Raw genomic sequence first — 13649 nt, forward strand, 5'->3', positions numbered from 1 at the left:
AGTGCCGGTACTTTTTACCGTAAAATCCATTTCTATCGGAATATATTACGAATAAAGAAGTTGATACAAAGAAATTTTAACAGAAATAAGTACCTCAAAATCACTGAGTCATCTCTAATTAAATAAATATTACTGTAAAAATTAAGGTATAATATTTTACTGTAAAAATGGATTTTACGGGTGATGTACCCAAAGTTCTAGTACCTAATACCGTAATTTTATTCAGAATTTTTCACGGTGCAAATTTTTTATTAATTTAATGAGACAATTTTTAATAAATTAGATAATAATATTTTTTTTAAATATTTGTTTGGTACAAAAATAAAAAAAAAACGCAAAGAGTTTTTTACTTCAGTTTTGTTAATAAATGTTTTCGAATAATTATTTGTGTTAAAGATGTCTTTAAATTAATGTAAATAATATCAAGATTCAGATCCAAAATTTCAGATTTTTGGAGTAGCAGTTTTTGAATAAATGTTGCTTTGTGTTGCAACTTGTGCCCTTTGAGAAAAAAATCACCAAAAGTAGCATATAACAATGTTAACGAGTGGTGGAATGAGTTTTCGAAAGCCGAAAATTACTTCTAATGCATTTAAAATAAGAATTAAAAATTGCGAAATTCATTTAGAAACGCTAGAGTTTCATGTTTAATATGAAACAAAGATTGAAATACGCAATTTTCGGTCAAAAAACGCAAAAGTTATTTTTATTCCTAATTTCAAAAATTCAACGCAAGAAACAATTTCATTTAGAAAGGAAAAAAAAAAAAAACATTTTAAAAACAAGTGCATAAATTCTTGTCATGTCTTGCGTTAATATACGAACAATGCATTTTTTAACAGCACTAAAAGATACTTAAATGCTTTTTTGATAAAATAATTATTATTTAAACTTTGTATTTTGATAAAGAACAAAAGATTTTCTTCATAGTTTTGTAAATAAAGAAAACCTTCTTTCAGAACTTTTTCAAAATTTCTCTGGCAGAATAATTTTATTATTATTGTTGCATGTTTATTTATAATTTCTTCTTTGTTCGCTTATAAAGGAGTTAAAAGATTTCCTTGAAATTGCCTCAAAGGAAGAAAGAAAAAAAAAATCTTAACGTAATTCTTAGTTTTGGAAAAATGATATAAAAGTAAAGCACTTACAGTAGCTTTTAGAAACGTGATGATTTCTAAAGTAATAAGGTTAAAAAAAGAAAAAAAAAGAATGTAAGCAATTATACAAAAGAATTTAAAACTATTTTCTTACAATGTTTCAATTTTGAAAGAATACAATTTACATAGGATTTTGAAAAATATCACATGAGAATAAGCATTTTTACATTTAATTATCATCTCTAAGTTCAAGTTCGTAATTATTTTTTTTCTACGTGAACATGTCATGTGAAAAATCTTTAAATACACTTTAAGAAATTTCCAAAAGATTATTCGAGTTTATTTATACGGTCAGCTATCTCCAAGAATTGTAACGAGCCCAATAGTTGTAACGAGCTTCAGCAAATTTAGGAGTGTTAACTGTTCATTTATGCGGGTATTATAAAAATCTTCCTAACTCAATTCCGAGGTACAAAAACCTTTTTCATAATTGTCACCGCATCAGGTTGTGCACATAAAGGTCTCAGGCTCCAAACCAGCAAGTGCCAAATAATATCTCTCTCAAACTCCCTCTACATTGTTCACAATGGACAGTGAACAAGTAACTCTCACACTGCTCGATAAATAACAGCACTACGCTATTTCGCTTCGTTCCATGTTTCGCCTTGCTTTGACAAAAAGTGCCTGAGACTCAAAAAACGTCCTAGTCCGAATTGAAGATAACTTTACGAGCTAAGGGCATCGATTTAGGGTTAGTGATCATATGTTTTAGTCGAAAAATTTGAGAGCTTAAATTTCGTTTTACAATCAGCGACTGGAACATTTTTTGATGGTCATACTTCGTAATCCAGCTTTGAAACTTTTTTGAGTGTAATAGAACGTAAGATGGTAAACTAAATAAGATGCTAAACAAACTATATTCATTTAAAGATAAGAAACTAAAGTAAAAATTGCAGCAAAAGCGTTAAGCAATACAGACACGTAGCAATTAAATTCTCATCAGATAAATTTCTATTTCCTGTTTCATTAACAAAAGTGCTTTGTATAGGCATATCATTTATAAATCTGAATTTACAGATGGCTAAATATTTCTTTATTTGCGTCATCGATGAAAGTTCAAGGAACAGTTTTAAAGAGAATTTTCCATTTAAACAAAAAATAATACACAAAAAATAAAACACAATAAGGACTCTTTATAATCTTGCAAGAAACTTTCTTTCTATTTTTTTTCAAAGAAATGGAATAAATTCTGTTTCAATTAAACTATTTAATTTTTTTTCTTTTCTTTCAAACTTGTAAACAACTAAATTTGAATCGAGAAAATGATTAACATTTGCAAGCGATTTGTGAAATTTGTTTAGAAAGGTGAATGTACTTATAAATTTTGTGTTTTACTGAGGCTTCCAGATAGTTTTAATTTTTTTATTCATCAACACTTCGTATTTTGTGTAAACTCTGCATTTAACTCATTTCGAAAACACTTGCAAGATTGATTTAATCCTGACGTTCAAAAGATAACTAAATCTTAGAATTTTTGTATTATTGCATGAAAATTACATAATTTCTCCAAAGGAATTAAATTGTCTCAAACACACAATTTAATATTTTTTCTTTTCTTAAACTAACGAAAAAATTTAACGCATGAAAACAATTAAACTTAACGGAGAAAACGATTTTTTAAAAAAATATTTGCCAACGATTTTTTAAAAATATATTTGCAAATGATTTTTTAAAAATATATTTGCAAACGATTTTTTAATAATATATTTGCAAACGATTTTTTAAAAATATATTTGCAAACGATTTTTTAAAAATATACTTGCAAACGATTTTTAACATTTATAAAGAATGAAGATAGTTCTTCAAATCTCTTCGCACTTCATAATTTAGTGTTCTAGCATGGCTTCTTGAACTTTTTGATATTATCATTCATCATCACTTTTTGCGGAATAAATTCTACGTGTTTTACAACCTATTTCTGAAGCACTTGTAAAAATGATTCAAGTCTGACGTTACTTAGATTAAGAAGAAATATATGACTACAAATCAAGATCAAAAAATAAATATTTCAGCAAGAAAAAAAAAGTGAAAGACAACGTGTCACTCCTATCCTGCCGATTACGGAAGAAAATTTCCCATCATTATTCTACGACCTGATTACCTGTCAGCTACCAAAACTCAATATACGGCTGACAGGCTTCGTGGATTCTAGAAGAATATGTTCTTTCTTATAGTAGGGGAAAGGATGAAGTTTATATCAGGATGCAATGTTTGCCCGCCCCTCGTATTTTTTTTCTTCTTTTCTTATTTTTATGGTGTAACGAGCTTTTCTCTGCTCAATAAAAACTCGATGTTTTAGTAAATCCTGTGTGGTCTAAATTTAATGGTGATTTAAAAACCTTCTGAAAGTCCTAAAATGTATTTCTTTTTGTCTTTTTCCACAGTGTTTGATGAATTGATGTCAGTTTTACAATAATTAGAAGATGCACGGCAGAAAATAGTCTACTTTTATGATTTCTTCAAAAAAAATTTGCAAACGATATGCATGTAAAAAGAACTGATTATTTTTGTTGATAAAACTCATTTTAACGGCTATATTCGCGTTTATATTTGCTGCATGTGTATTTTTATAAGACGAAAATTAAAATTTCCAATCTATATAAAATTATTGATATTATTAATATGAAGCATTCCTTCATAACAATTTCTCAAAATCTGTGTTGAACCAACAATGGAATATAAAATTTATGTTTATTAACATGTACAAAATGTAATCGTTAAAAAATAAATCCGAAATAATTGTAATCTTAATGTTTGGTTCTTACACCATTTAGTGTACGTTCAATAAGGGCAGATTAATTTCAGCATCTTTTAATAATGTTCTGAAAAATATTAAATACATCTATTTTAATTATCTATTTTAGATATTTGACCATTGTTAGCATTTTCCACGCTCACTTCCCATACTTAGTTATATATTAATATAAATTTGATATTGACTCAGTGTCTTAAATAAAAAATATAAATGTGATGCAGACAATTTTATTTATAACAAATCCTTAACTATTGATATATTTTGAACAATATAAGTTGTTTTAATAAAAAGATATAACTCAATATATAGTTAAGCTTCAGCATCAGTATTTTTTCATATGCGCTGTTTTTTAGTTTTTTTACTCTTTGTTTCCAACGGATGTATTAATGGAAAATAAATCTTAAAGGGTTTCTCAGGAATTTTCTCGAAACTTAGAAAAAGATTAATGGAATCTAGTTTTGGAAGTTTATTATTTTATGTTTTTCCGCAGAAAATATTTTCTCTTTGTTTGATTCATTTCTTCCCTTTCGTTCGAAATCTGTAAAAATAATAACTGAAAAGATTCTATTCTCGTATAATATTTCTTTCCAGACATTTTATTATAGAGATCATCAATTTTAATAAAGGCATCGAAGACATATTTCGACATTTTCCGTTTGTCAGTTTTTCTAAAGATTAAATAGAAAAAAAAAAGAAAGAACAAAATGCATATAATGGCTGAATCATAATTTAGTAATGATAGTTAGGTAAAGATAATCAAGGAAAAGTTTTAAAAAAAGTTAGACTTTCTTAAATCTGAATACTTAAACTTTTTTTGCTCCAATATTTATCTGGACCAGCTAATTAGTTATTCCAATCCAGTTTTCATCATATTGCAAAAGTGAAATTATATTGAAAGAGACGGAATATTGCAATATGGTAAAAATCTAATTTCGAACAGTTTTTGTTGTTGTTGGCCATTAAGGCAATAGGGAGGCGATTGTTCTTGTCCTGTATTATATCTCATATTATATCTCAAGTTATTGGAAAAAGTGATTTTTTTTCCCATTTTACCTTAATCTTGTGGATCCTATTCTAAACTTGCAATGTAAAAAATGCAAAAATGTAATGAGTTAAAATAGCTATAAATTAGATCAGTAACACATATAAATGACCTGATAGCCATATTTGTGCCTGTGACTTTGATTTCAATCTGGAAAATATGGACATATTAAAGGCTTGTATTGTAATAGTATGAAGAAGCAAGAAAAAGGTTGGAATACAAATAATAACAATGTAAAGGCGGAAACAATAAAGAAGAATTGGAAACAATGTAAAGGCTTCAAGAGATCAAAAAGATGCGGATGACATAAATAAGCTCATAATATGTGTGTAGGTGCTAATGAGGATGATGGCGAGATTGTATGCAAAATATGTATGTTTTGCATGTCATCTGAGTTTTTGTTCAATTTCATCATATCTCGTATGTCGTGGCGTAGTGGTTCATTGAAGAGAGTGTTTGCTTTCCAATGAAGTGCACCGGGTTCAAATCCCAGCGATGGCTGGTCGATACGATTTCCACACCCCGCTGGCACCGACCATCGCCTGACGTAAAATATCCTCAGTGGTAGTCGGATCATGTGTTGGAACCCCTTTGCCGCCAAGATATCAGTGGGACTTTTCGAGGTTTTCCTATCCATGTAACGTCAAATGGGGATCAGTTTCATCAAAAAGTCCTATACGAAGGCAAGTTTCTTTAAATACTTGATTCAGGAGTTTCCTTGTCTTTTGGATTGGGTTCAAAATTACAAGGCTACGGAGTTGAACATTAGTAGTCTTAAACCCAAAATTGGGTCGGCTGTTCAACAATGGTTATGAAATAAGGCAATGTAGGTCTATCTGTAGCTTTGGATGCATTAGAGCGAAGATAATAAAATATGCAGCATATTTCTTAATCCGAATCCTGCAGATTAATTGTAAAAAGTATCAAATTACAGCACATATTACTTTTTAACTTCATTCCATTTATCCTTACGTTTCTGGGCTGAGTTATCCTACTTTGCTTACCTTCCCCTACTAATTGAAATTAGATTATAAAATATCCTTCATAGGTTTTATAAAATTTAAACACGTTAAATATCTTTTATACTGTTACATAAACGCTAACATAAACATAAATTTAACACATAATATGCTTTGAAAATTCATTTTTTAATATTTAAAAGAATAAGTACTAAGATATTTTTTTTCAACAAACTTTTTTATTTGTGGTAATATCAACAAGTTTTTGTAACAAGTAGTCAGGGTATACATTTAACCATTACGCATACAACGTGTTGCTTATCACGATGAAACAGCAACTAAAATAAAAGTGTCGCCATCTTTTATCCAATTATCTGACTCAGATCGTGTAACTCTAAACAATTTTTTTTTATCGCTCCAATTAGTGACATTTTAGCGATGTTATGAATGGCACATAAGAAATGTCTCGTGCTTGTATGAACTACTGATAACTCACAAAAACATTCTATTTATGAAATATCACTGACGACGAATAACATCACTCGTTCTGTATTGGGTAAGATAAACTTGGAAGTTGCAACAACGAAAAAAATGGCGCTTGATTCCTGCGACAGTATTTATAGCACTTGGCTTCCAGAGACATTACCCGATATCGTCCGCATCATTAGCTCTTCATTAGGTTCTTAAGCTTTGAAGATAATTCGAGATGGCTATAATGGAGCTTCATAAAACATTTCTCTACTTTCAACACATGGCCCTGGTGGCAATAAAGTCGCCAAGCTTTATCAAGACGGTTTATGTAAGGGCATTGGCGACTGCTTATTGGAGAGGATGAAAGTGGATTATGAGTAAGCCACAGTGTAGCAAGATTACCCTTTGTTACTCTTTACTCCAGAAGATGAGTTAAGGTTATTTTCCGTTCGAGTAGAACGTTGGAAAGATCGGCTGGGTTAAAACATTTGTTTGGAGAACTGTCCCTTTATCTATCTAAATCCCTATATTCTAAATTATGCAGCTTTGCAATGCTTTTGGGGAATTGAATCTTGTCGTATTTGGCATGATTATTTATTTTAATGTATGGGCTCTTTAGATAATCTGAGTGAGTTAGAATAGTGTATCTATGAATACATTAAATTTTCAGTTTATCTTCAACAAAATTAAGCGTTTATTGCTAATTGCCTTTGGTGACCTTTAAGAATTATATTGTACAACATATAAATTTTAATGGTAACCAAGCCGAACGAATACTTTACTTTTTAATTGGAAATTTTATTATTTGCTTTTAGGGCTGGGATGGAATGGTTGGTAGGCCACTGGGCCCATGTCCAGTTGATCATGCGTTCGATCCCCACCCGCCACTGATGTACATTAAATCTGATGAGTTACAAAGTCCTCCAAGTTCCCATAACAAATCACACCTCTGGGGGTTACTGATCCAGAGATTTCCTTGCCTTCTGGATTGGTTCAAAATTACAAGGCTACGGAGTTGAACATTAGTAGTCGTAAAAAAAAAAACTGGGTCGGCTGCTCAACGACGGACATAAAATAAAATATTTGTTTTTTTAAAGGCTAACACTGAAAATTTAAAAGTTAAATTTAAAAGTTTCAATAAGTGTTCTTTATTTTTAGTAGTGAATCTCAACTCTGAATCGAGTTTTAAAAGTAAAAGAATAAAGATAGTAATTATAAAGCTGTGGTTATCTTGCAAAATTACTGTATTGTGTTGTAATAACATTTCTGGTAGAAAAAAAATATGGTTAATAAAATCAAAATATACGATATTTGAACTATTCATTTGGTGATTTTCCTGTTCATATGTTGATGATTTGCTGAAAATTTCAATATCAAAAATTATAGTTCTTATTATCTCCATTGTGTAAAAAATCTATATTAGAACTGAAAAGTAAATTTTTCTAAAAAAAAGTAAAAATTGTTTTTTTTTTGTTGCTAGGTTTAAAGGTCATGATAAAATTGTCGAATTTTACCACATTTAAGAAAGTTTACCACACTTTATGATATTGCTAATTTTATAAAAATCACTATCAAAGCGTTGGTGTCTTTGGAAAATTACCGAGCGTTTTGGTGTTCTCATAGAGCCAGAAATGTGGTAAATTTTACCATATTAAAGTAGCTTTAAGTGCAGAAATAGTTTGAAATTTATATTTGAATGTACAGTATTGTTGATCTTTTAAGTACCTTCAAAGGAATGATTCTTCGAACTGAATTTGTTATCGTGCAATTGGAGAAATTTCTGGGAATTGTCCACTCTTTCCGTACTCCTATTTCAATAATTTATATCTCCTTAACAGCCAAAGCGAATTAAATGGAATTTTTTATACAATCCATTCCTTAATCAAGATGAATAACTAATAAAAAAATTCAGTCTGATTTTCGAGGGATACTTTCAGAGCTTATCTTGTAAGATAAACAAAGGCATTTACTTTAGAATTTAAAAATGCTACGGAATCACATACTTGTTGCTTTGTTAAAGAGCAAGATTACCAATATAGAATAATAAACTTTAGCTGAGATTTCAAATTCGCAAAATGTCACAATCGAAAACAAAATGCTAAAAGAAACTAAAAAATTTTAGTTTAAAGCAAACATTTTCTCGTTTTATCTGTGAATAATAATTGCAATATGCTTCAAAAATTTTCTGTTTGTTCTTATATGATTGTTAACTTCATCCAGAGTATTCTTCAGTTCTGAAATAAACTTTTTAGTGAAATATAGTTCATGAAATAAAAATTATTTATATTAAAAATAATACACGAAGAAAAAAAGCCTTATTGATGTCCCCAATAGAAATCCAAAAACAGAATGGAAACTCAAACATTTTTATAGAAAAATACTATTCCTCTTTTATAGTTACCAAATAGTTTAAAATGGGCAATCACCCATAAAAATAATTACTGTTGACTTTTGTTGTTTCAGTTCATTTTGTTTAATGATTGACATTCTCGATACGTTAAATCTTTAAAAGTTCTTATTTTTTTCCATATTACAGTTTAATCAAAATAATTGCTTCTATTCCAAAAAAATATTTTGTACTCAAGTAAACGTAATGTTTCTCGTTTATAATAACTAATCATTCTAAAACCTAATGTTAATTTTTTACTTATGTAATAAATTTTCAAAATATATGTTTTAAAAAAAAACAGTCTTATAAATAAAAACAAAATAATTCACTTGAAAATACTTCAAAATAATTCGTATAATTCACTTGATAAAATTTTTGAACTAGGCATGGTTCTTCATAAAGAATAATATAAAATAACAGGGAATAATATATAAAGAATAATATATAACAAAAAACAATAACGATTGGTTTGTGCAGCATATTAAAACTTTGTTTCGCGTCTAGACGTTGTAATGACTGCCTCGACTAATGCTTTTTTTTCGAAAATGCATTTTAAAATCCTACTTTAATTCTACGAAGGATATCGAAATTATTCATGAAGCTAATATAAATGCAAAAGTAGCTAGAGTAAATACGTTTTATGTGCTTAAACCTAAATTGAACTTATATTTTTGAGCAGAATTAAAAATATACCAATATAATTTAAATAGTAAAAATAGTATACAAAAGTAAGTATTTGTGATATGAATAATTTTTTTTAAAAGATCTGAAGCATTTAAATATTAGTATTTAATATTAAAATTGCATAAAAATATGTAGGCATAATATTGTACTGATATTTGCATTATTATATTTTACAAATGTATCTTTGTAAAAATGCACAAATTCTAAATATATAACTAGTATTAAGGTTCTCCGTTGGAAAGTATTTGTATTGATAGATTTCTAAGAATTTCTTATTTTAATGGAGGTTTTAAAGTTATTAAAAAGTTCATATAATTGTGCTATCCATGCTAATAAAAAATATTATAATTCTTGCATTCATATCTTTTCGGATGCATTTAGTATATAATTTTTAAATATCCAAAGCAAAAAGTTAAAAAGCAAAATTGATAAAAAGTTCTGAATATATATATATTCTAACACAATAATGTAGAGTTGCTTTAATTTAATGTTTACAAATGAACAAAAGTAATTAAACAAAAGCTTTTTTAATCAAACATTTTTATTGATCAAAATATTTTTCGTGGTGCTTTTCTCTATAACATCAAATCTGTAATAAACATAAATAAAATGTTTTAGTTTGAAATATATCTTAAAATTTTGTGAAGAAACAACACATTTTCGTTATCTGCACAAAGCAAAAATTTAGATAAAAATTTACGCACCGTATGACTATGATATTTTTGAAAAAAAAATCTATAATTCTGATTACTGAGACTAAAATATATGGTGTTAAAATCATTCATTTTATAATTTTTCCGTTCATAAGGTAATGATTTACGAGATAATTCTGGTTCTCAAAGTAACACAGGGGAATGTTTTTTCATACTTTTTCTGTTGCAGGAGATTTTTTAACTTACTAAACACTTTCGTATTGCTGATATCAAATTTGCAACCGGATTTTCTTTCCAAGCTACAGTTTTTTTTAAACGACATTTTCAATCTATTTTTGGTCGAAATGTATAAGGTTGAAATAAATGTCTCGAGATTACTTGCCCGGTAGGTAACCAGTTAATGTATTTCTTTCGTTTAGTGATGAATTACAAGATCCCTACATGTCTAAATCTTAAGACAATTCATATGTTAAATCGAATTTAAAATAATAATTATTATGTGTTTTTGTAACTACTCTGAGTTTGCAACAATTATTCATGATTGCTAGACTGTTAGACCAAGTTTAGCCTATCTTTAGCCAGCGCCATCTATGATACTATTCTGAAAATTATGATTTTGTGATTTAATTTTTTTAATATTTGACAAATTACTTCAGCATTGTTTTGCCTAAACTCTTAAAACTATACAAATATTAAAAATAATTTACTGATTTTTCATAATCTTCAGCTAGACTAAAAAAACTCGCCAATTTGGTAATTTTAAATAAGGTGAGGTTTAATGACATTTAAAATATTATAATTATTTGTCCGTTCTAAAACCCAGATAATTCTTTACTGCCATGATGGTTCATATAGTTTAAAATTATAGTTTTGTCTCAAATTTAAGGCATTTATATTGTGGCGTTATTATTTTTCTTGGCTAAAGAGCTACAAAAAACACGGTTAAACTCGTTTTTGTTTGGAGTTTTATTTATTAGGATTGTAGCTTGTTACTACGGAGAATTTACGCTGACCACTAGAAATATCCAGACGCCGTATTTCGAAGTAGCTCTCAAATTAACGAAGGGCTTGAAAGAGGAGACGGATTACCAATACGAGACGAAGAACGATTTTATCTCTTTAAAGTGAACAAATTTGCATACGCAACCTCTTGGAACAAAATCGGATTAAAAGAGCCCGTTATCAGCATCAGCGGATTAAAAGGGATTTAGAATTCAGAAGGGTATACTCATGAAAAGGATTAAAATTCAAAGTTGTGGTTTCATCTTTCCAATAGCATTGAAATTTTTCCCTGTTTCATTCTAATGTCATTTGATTCTGAAGCTGCAACCGATTGGATTTTACTAAGAAACAGCAGCAGGAGGGAATGGATTAAAATTCTGACAACTTAAATGCGATAATTGGCTTTCAAATCACCTTCTGCTTCGATTTTTAAACTGTAGGGTGAGAATGTAGGGCACCTTTGAAAATGCGTGTGTTTCAAGAACTCAAATGGTTTCTCCATTGGGAAAAATTGAATAAAATAGATTTTAATATTGTATATGATATGCTCTAAAATCAGGTTTAAAAATACGAAATTGGTTTAACCTACTAAATTTATTGATAAACCCTTTAGTTCGATTTTTCAACTGTTCCTCCTACATTCTCACGATAAATGAAAAATGAAGGAGGATTAAAAATTATTACTCGAAATTAATAAAGCTTTCTTACTTTTTGACGAAACTATTTCTTCGGAGATGTTCCAAATGAATTCTAAAGTCTATCTATATTTGTTTGAGGATACAGATTTCGTCAAACACATTAAGCTCAAAGCTACACAATTAGCACAATTGATTAGGAATGCAAAATAAAAATTAAAAGATCATGAATGAAACTCATTCATAGTGAGGCATTGAAATCAAAAAGTAGTTTAAAAAACAAAGCATTAATCAAGGACCGCATTAAAGATTTCAAATTATTATCCAGTAAATTAGCCAAACATCAAAAGTATTCGCCAATTTTTGAAAGTCTTCGCCAAATGCAAATTTTAACAATTAAATTTGATTTATTTTTTTCCCATTGGAAATTATTTTACGGTTGTTTGCTTTAGGCTTATATTATTTGGATAACAGATAATTCTAATTGGTTATGTGGCGCATCTATCGAAAATTGCTGTAATCGAATAAAAAATACTGATTTACTTAGAAGAATTCATTTTGACGTAAGTTTGTTGAGGATCGAGTTAAATGTATATTTTTCTTCCCAGTGGAAAAAATCATTCGCCAATACTTTTGTCAAAAAACAATTACATTCGCCAAATTTATGATTTGAATGCACTTGGCGAGGTGGCGAATGCTTAGCGCGGGTCGTGATTGATCCCTGTACCATCCTGTGATACTCTGTAAAAGATTTCAGTGTATCTCAATACCAAAAATGGGGGCAACTATTTTACACGAAAGAGACGAAGTGAAACGCCATCCATAATTCTTAATTCTCGGTGTTCCACTACACCAATGGCAAAGAATAGTTCCCGTTGTAGTGAAACATCAAGAATACTCTTCTACGCTATTTGGTGTAAAGTAACCGCAACTATTTTTGGTGTTCCAGTAACAGCAAAATTTATAAGTATAGTAAAATGTGATATACATAAGAATTCAGTAACGTTATTTTTATGATACAATATAAGGTAAGAATCCTTAAATTTAAATTAAGATGCATTAGGTGGAATAATTCGTAAAACAAAATTGGTTTGTTAATCAAACAAGCACAAAGAGAATATTGAGATGAATTTGGACTAGGCTTAATGAAGCAGCAGTGAATTCCAATTATGTGTTATAAAATTATCTAATTCAATTGACAAATTTATGTAAATCTTCGTATAAAAACATTAATATATCTATCACACAATTAAAAATATACACGACTTTTATAACAGTTAACTTTTGTTTCTGGGGGAATGATGACAACAAATTTTCACCTTCTCGCTGTCGGATGCAAACATTCTGTTGTTGATAAATTCCAAACGTATACCGAATTGGTGAAAATAATTCAAAGAGTAAATGCATCAGAGTTAGGCGTAAGTCTTCTCATTAATTGATGTTTAGATTTAACACCACCTTTTAAAGGGTTTGTGAAAGCTCAGTAGCTCGAAATAAAATATTTATTCTCACAATTTATGGCGTTTTCAATATAAAATTCGAATAGGTATTACACCATAGTTTTTACAGTGTATGAAGTTCTAGATTTCTGAGATTTACTTACGATAATTATTATTATTAAATATTATTCGGGAAATAAGTGGAAACTCACTTGACAGAATTTATTTATTATTTACCAAAATGCATTTGAAAGAAGAATCAAAATGACAATTTTTTCCCAAAAGTAGTTAAAAAAATTTTAAATAATAAAATGCATACAATTTTAATAATACAATGCACAATAATATTCAATACACGGAGAAAAAATTCTGGAAAAATTACCGTAGTGTATGGAAATGCCATTTCTAATAATAATTTTTTAAAAAAAAAAGAAAAACATTTTTCTGGTAATAAAATCCAAAA

General features: G+C 28.7%; 1 protein-coding gene across 3 annotated transcripts in view; it reads right to left on the bottom strand.

Annotated features, from left to right (window-relative positions):
- The window catches only part of LOC107436783 (teneurin-m), a 579494-nt gene that overhangs the window by 151046 nt on the left and 414799 nt on the right, over nucleotides 1-13649 (bottom strand). The gene's annotated exons all lie outside the window — the stretch shown is intronic.

Source organism: Parasteatoda tepidariorum, chromosome 1 (assembly GCF_982258835.1).
Source record: "Parasteatoda tepidariorum strain Cologne lab strain chromosome 1, Ptep-v5.0, whole genome shotgun sequence".
NCBI lineage: Eukaryota > Metazoa > Arthropoda > Arachnida > Araneae > Theridiidae > Parasteatoda > Parasteatoda tepidariorum.